The following is a 7,500-nucleotide window of genomic DNA, read 5'->3' as shown; positions in this document are numbered from 1 at the left end:
TTTCGACCCAATCGCCGCTATGCACATCACCATCATCGCCTTCCACAAATCGCCACTAACACCAGCATCAACATCTCTAACGGTATCACAACCAGCGATATCAATGGCCGTTAATCTCAACTCCAAATCATCAAGTAACAGCATCTCTAACTCTCACGATGTGCCGAGCCAACGAAGGATCACTAATCCCACAAGAAATAAGAGCTGAATCTCCCTCAAAACACCCTACCGTCTGAAAATAAGTACACATTAGATAATGATGTCCTATGTTCCTTACATATAGGAAAACAAATAAGGCGGCGAGCTGGCAGAAACGTTAGCGCGCCGGGCGAAATGCTTAGCGGTATTTCGTCTGTCGTTACGTTCTGAGTTCAAATTCTGCCGAGGTCGACTTTGCCTTTCATCCTTTCAGAGTCTATAAATAAAGTACCAGTTTCGCACTGGGGTCGCTGTAATCGACTTAATCCCTTTGTCTGTCCTTGTTCGTCCCATCTTTGTTTAGCCCCTTGTGGGCAGTAAAGAAATGTATAGGAAAACAACAGGATAGTTATGGTCGGAATGCCTTTGATCATAGGTCTACTCAATCAGGGTTGTCTTGGGGTTGAAGAACGACAGCTACCAAAATATAACCTACACCGTTCTTCCCGCCATCTTTCAAACTATAAACATACGGCTATACCATCGACAATTTCAAGGTGTTTCTCTTCTTTTTCCTTTTCACTTTAAATCTTTTCCTCCATCTTTCCTCTTGTGTTAACGCTTTTTCTTTCGTTCTTCTCCCACCAGTTTTACTATACTTTTCCATCATATTCTTGTTCATTTCTTCTTAAGTTTGACCTTTACTCTTCTTTTCCTTTCGTTTCTTTCTTATTTACTACTTGCTTTCTCCTCACTTTCTTTCTCCACTTATTCTGGATTACATCTTACTTTCCTTCTTTTCTCCTTTTAGTTTTTATTTCTACCGCCGAACATTTCAATAAACAGACAATTTTTCTTCAGCTCTTACCCTTCACTACCTCCCTTGCCTCTCTCTTTCTCTTCCCTCTCTCTTTCTCTTCCCCCTCTCACTCTCTCTTTCTCGTCTGTTTATTCAATTCAGAGATATCATCCTTGTACCGACATCATTTATCACCTCACACTTATTCTTTGTTTCTATCCCATTTATTATTTAAAGAATTCATTTATGTATTTAGCCATTCATTTTCCGTCGTTCATGCAAACACACACGTACTCACGCACACGCACACACACACACACACAACACACACACACACACACATACGCGCAAGCACGCACACACATGTATGTGAGTGTATATATATATATATATATATATATATATATGAGGAGATGTATGAGTGGGCGTACATGTATATATATATATATATGTATATAATATATATATATATATATATTATATATATATATATATATATATATATATATATATATATATATATATATATATATATATATATATATATAATATATATATATATTATATATATATATATATATATATATGTATATATATAAGGAAAAAAGTCAAGGTGGAAAATGCTAAAATAATTTTATCATAAAAAACATTTTAGTACCGGTTTTGTCATTGAGACTTTTTCAAACTCTAAGCATGGAAAACAATTAAATTTTGGAAAAATTAAATGAATAGTATTCAAATACAAGGGGCATTTTCCTTGTTTCTTCCTGTCTCTGCCTGTCTCTGCCTCTCTTGTTTACACACATGAATACGCATTATGCATACATATATATATGTATATATATATATATATATTATATATATATATATATATATATATATATCTATATATATATATTATATATATTATATATATTATATATATATATATATATATATAGTATATATATATATATATATATATACACGTACTAGGTGCAGGCGTAGCTGTGTGGTTAGAAGCTTGCTTCCCAATCACATAGTTCCGGGTTCAGTATCACGCAGTGGCACACTTGAGCAAGTGTTTTCTACTCATAGTATCGGGCCGACGAAAGCTTTCATCGGAAACTGGAAGAAGCCCGTCGTATGTATATATATGTGTATGTGTGTATTTTTCTCCCCATCGCCGTTTGACAACCGGTGTTGGTGGATTTACGCTCCCTTAAGCTAGCGGTTCGGCAAAAGCGACCGATAGAATAAGTACAAGTCTTAAAAAAATAAGTCCTGAGATCTGTTCGACTAGAACCCTTCAAGGCAGTGCTCCAGCATGGCCGCAGTCAAATGACAAAAAAATAAAGGAATTTTAAAAAAAGAAGATATAATCTTTGTCTGTGCCCTGGTATTGATAAATCCCACAGGCTGAAAGTAGTAAAAAAATATATATATACAGCGGTGGTGCCCCAGCATGGCCGCAGCCTTCGAGCTGAATCATATTTAAGGATTTAAGGATTTTATATATATTAGGCTGATGAAACAAAGCTTCATTCCTTTACGTTCAGAGTTCAAATCCTACCCTATCGACTTGGCCTATCATGTTCCTGCGTTTGGTAAACTAAGTAACAATGAAATACCAAAGCTGATAGAATCGAGTTCACACTGAATACATTGGCCCAGTATGACCTCTGTCTCTAGAGACTGAAACCAGTGCATGAATAAGAGAATAATTATTTCTACTCTAGGAACAAGACGTTGAAAATTTTTGGGGAAGGGAACTAATCGATTTTATCGACCCCAGTGCGTAACTGGTACTTATTTTATCGATCCCGAAAGGATGAAAGGCGAGGTCGACTTCGATGGAATTTGGACTCAGAACGTAACGACAGGCGAAACACCTATTTCTTTACTACCCACAAGCGGCTAAACACAGAGGGGACAAACAAGGACAGACAAAGGGATTAAGTCGATTACATCGACCTCAGTGCGTAACTGGTACTTAATTTATTGACCTCGAAAGGATGAAACACTTTGCCTCGCGTGCTAACGATTCTGCCAACTCACTGCCTTGTAAATAAGAGAATAATATTTAAGTCTGCAAGCGGCTATCTGGCAGAATCGTTAGCACGTCGGATAAAATTTCTTCTGGTTCTTTACGTTTTGAGTTCAAATCCTGCCAGGTTCAACTTTCTCTCTTATCGTTTCGGTATCAATAAAATAAAATACCAGTAGAGTATGCAGTTCAATGTAATTAACTGTCCCCTACCCTTAAAATTACTGGCTTTGAACTCTGCAACAAATTGCCATTCTGTTCAAGAGAATGTGGTGATCTCGGTCACTTATGCACCATGGAAACCAGCTGAGAAGCCTTATTTGTCCCAGGGTTCAAGAATAAATAGAACATATATGCAGTATATGTGCGTGTGTGTACCTAATTATCTTATTTTTCAAGAAATACACAAGGAAATTAGAAATATTTGTGAAAGCCTTTTATAATCATGGTTAATTTGATATCATTGTGAATTTGCGTAAAGAACCTTCATATTTTATATTAAATTCTATTTTGGGAGATTCATTTATATCTTTATTTTGTTATAGAGGATATTATTTATACTTCTGGCAGAAAGTTATGTTAATATTTAATTAAACACTCATTCATGGCTCTCATCAACATAACTGAGAAGTGTAGCTTATAAAAAGTATTAAATAGTTAATGTTATATTAGCCTGCAGGAAGATGATGCTCATTTAATGAGAGTTGATCTATTAAGTTGGAGGCATGCCTAAAACACACGCGTGCGCCCACGTACGCACGTGCGCTCAGACATATAACACATTTTACATATGGTTGCTAGGTTTTAAAACAAGTTTGACATAACGTTTTAAAGCAAGCATTAAAATTGAATCAAGATGGGTAATTATTTCACTCATTGTTTGTTCAATGATGACACCGAAGATTGTATCTTCAGATGTTATAGTGTCACATTATTTCAAATAACATCGTATATTTCTCTCTAGGTTATTTTGTTATACTTTAAAATATATGTATTTACATATTAGGACTCACATGATTTAAAACAAAAACGCCATATTTTTAATTTGTTGAAATAATTTTGTCAAAGTCAATAGTACGACCTAAAAAAAAAAGAAGTTATTGAAAATATGTCATCCGTTTCAGCCACTCAAGTTATGGGAACCAGAGAAAAAAAATATTAAAGAAATATACTATTATTAAGTAGGCCACCCTTCAAAACTGGTAAGATCGACGCAGTTAATGTTGAGATTGAACTAATGCAAGTTGTCGCCTGACGGAAACGCATTGGCGTGATTGCAACTGTGAGGAGGAATAAGTAGAGAAAGGTTTTAGCACAGAATACAACAGGTATGACATAGATATGAATAGCTACTAGCTTGAATGGAGGCTGTTATACATTGTTTTTCAGTTTGACCAACATCATTTCTATGAGAAGCAGCAAACAGCGGTTTCCCATCCGTTGCAGGTCAGTGTTTTGTAGACACTGACTCGGGAACTAAGTTTGCTTAGGGGGCGCAAAACCAGGTTCAAATCGTTTTACGAACAAGGTTTCATTGTCTTTTATTTTTGTTCTTTGTTCTTTAAGAAAGAACCTAACTTTAAGCTAGTTTTTACAGATCGCTTTTTACGCACTGTTTTCTAATACGAGAAAAATAAGTAGGGGTACAAATTTTGATTTTACATCCCACCAAAATTTAGGTGATGCACATGCATCCCCTGCACTCCCTGTTCCGGGCGTAATGTTTGTAGGAGAATAATTGAACCTCGCTATAATAACTCTGGCCCTAATTAAGAAGCCTTAATCATTGTGATACAGTTGTTGGCAATATTCTATATACGTGTAGAAGGCGGCGAGCTGGCAGAAACGTTAGCACGCCGGGCGAAATGCTTAGCGGTATTTCGTCTGTCGTTACGTTGTGAGTTCAAATTCCGCCGAGGTCGACTTTGCCTTTCATCCTTTCGGGGTCAATTAAATAAGTACCAGTTACGCACTGGGGTCGATGTAATCGACTTAATCCCTTTATCTGTCCTTGTTTGTCCCCTCTATGTTTAGCCCCTTGTGGGCAATAAAGAAATAAATATTCTATATACGTGTTCTCCAGATAAGATTGTTTAAAACGATGTATAGACTGCGGTAACTTATGACATTGTATTTTCATGCTATTGAAAAAGAACAATATCTTATCATATTCGGCTTGGTGGTGTCTTCGAAAGCTGTGCATATATAGCATCAGTGTCAATCTATGCTGCATTTTGATGACAATACATGCGGAGGTTACAGAGGTTTAGGAAGGACTGAAGTATGACAACACCTGCATTCGAATATTCGGTTAGAATACCGGTGTGTGTCATTTTGTTGTGTATACAAACGTAGAAAGATACTAGCTGTAATATTTAATCTTAGAGAAATCTCTCAACGACATATGTGCGTGTGTGTGTTGAAACCACAGGGATTCGCTCAGAGCGCTGGGGGTTCGATATATATATACATGCATATATATATTATTAATATTATATATATATATATATATATATTATATATATATATATATATATTATATATATATATATATATATATATATATATATATACACATGCATATATATACAGATGGGTTTAGCTGGTCGTATTCCACTCAGAATATTTTAGTTTGGTATTATTTTAGCAATTTCTGTACTACATATTAGTACGATGACATGATGAAACACTGCTTGACACATCGATTTACGTCAATAAACATAAACACAGAACATATATAATATAAAATTGTGTTTATTGTAATTTTTCTTACATGTGCTACACACACACACATATATATACACACACACACACACACACACACACACACACACATATATATATATATATCTATATATATATATATATATATAATATATATATATAGATCGTTAGCTCCTACACGCATTTTTCTCTCCTTTTTGTTCTCTCTTTTTTTTCTCTCTTTGTTTTTTTTCTGTGTATCTTTCTGTCGAAGAGCGTAGGCTCGAAACGTAAAGACATTTTCTACTCCTGAACGCTATACTAATACATTTGTTTGTTTGTACTCCACCTGCCTTCGTCTTTTGTTTATTTTCGTAAACTTTCCCTTTATATATATATACTACGGCACTCCGTCGGTTACGACAACGAGGGTTCCAGTTGATCCAATCAATTAACGTGCAAGTGGCTGAGCACTCCACAGACACGTGTAGTCTTAACAAAGTTCCCGGGGAGATTCAGCGTGACACAGAGTGTGACAAGGCTGGCACTTTCAAATACAGGTTCAACAGAAACAGGAAGAAAGAATGAGAGAAAGTTGTGGTGAAAGAGTAAAGCAGGATTCGCCACCACCCTCTGCTGTTTATTTTCGCTCAATAAACTCTCACAACGCCCGGTCTGGGAATCGAAAACGCGAGCCTACGACCGCGAGTCCGCTGCCCTAACCACTGGGCCATTGCGCCGCCACTATGTGTGTCAGCCGAAATTGCGAGGATGATCCGGTTCTTGACTGAGGATAGAAAGCTTCGAATGACCCGTACTTGTTTTTTTTTTTGTATCGTCTATCTGAATATTTTGTTGTCCCCTTTTTGTATCACCTAGTTGTCCGGATCTTTTGCCTTCTTGTCCCATTTTGTATCTTATATATCTCTTATTATAAAAGGCAGATTTTATCTGCCTCCCTTTGGGAGTTATACAAATCTACAATATAGGATTTCTTCAATTACAATTTACCTAGCAGTTTTAAGAGTACAATGCATCGCGTCATGCCAGGTCCAGTTTTTAAAATTTAAACTCCAATTAAGCAAAATTTACAGAAAACTCACATTCTGGTGTGTGTGTCAAATGCTTTTCTTAGTCTGGTTTACACCACACGCAAACGCACACACACACAAAGGGAGCGAATTGTTTCACTCACGCTATCACCCTTCTCCTCCTTTGTCTTTGCAAGTTGGCAGCTATTAAAGTGAAAACAGTGAATCCGACAGCGATTAAGAACACGAATTAGCACCTGAATGGAGTGAAAATTTAAAAACTGTTTCTTTCGGTGATTTTTCTGAAGAAACTGCACCAAGCCACAGACTTTCCCAGAAGAGTAAAGCCTTACACTATTTCTATTTACTTTTTCGAATGAGCCCATTTGAAATCATTACGGCAGAAACGAACTGTTACGCTAAACGTAAACAAAACGAAAGAAAGGATAGTTTGTTATTTCCCACAACCTTAAATGAAATTAAGGCCTATTTTGCCATAAATATTATTATGGGTATCAGAAAGTTACCCAGAATAACAAATTCTATCGTAAAATTTTGTTGTATACCCAATTGAATATTAGCTAATAACCCATTTTCTATAGCGATGTTTGAACAAAATTTTAATAATTTTACAGAAAGTTACCCAGAATAACAATTCTATCGTAAAATTTTGTTGTATACCCAATTGAATATTAGCTAATAACCCATTTTCTATAGCGATGTTTGAACAAAATTTTAATAAATTTACAGAAAGTTACCCAGAATAACAAATTCTATCGTAAAATTTTGTTGTATACCCATTG

The sequence above is a fragment of the Octopus sinensis genome, linkage group LG1 (assembly GCF_006345805.1).
Source record: "Octopus sinensis linkage group LG1, ASM634580v1, whole genome shotgun sequence".
Lineage (NCBI taxonomy): Eukaryota > Metazoa > Mollusca > Cephalopoda > Octopoda > Octopodidae > Octopus > Octopus sinensis.
Note: the sequence above shows the minus strand (reverse complement) of the source record.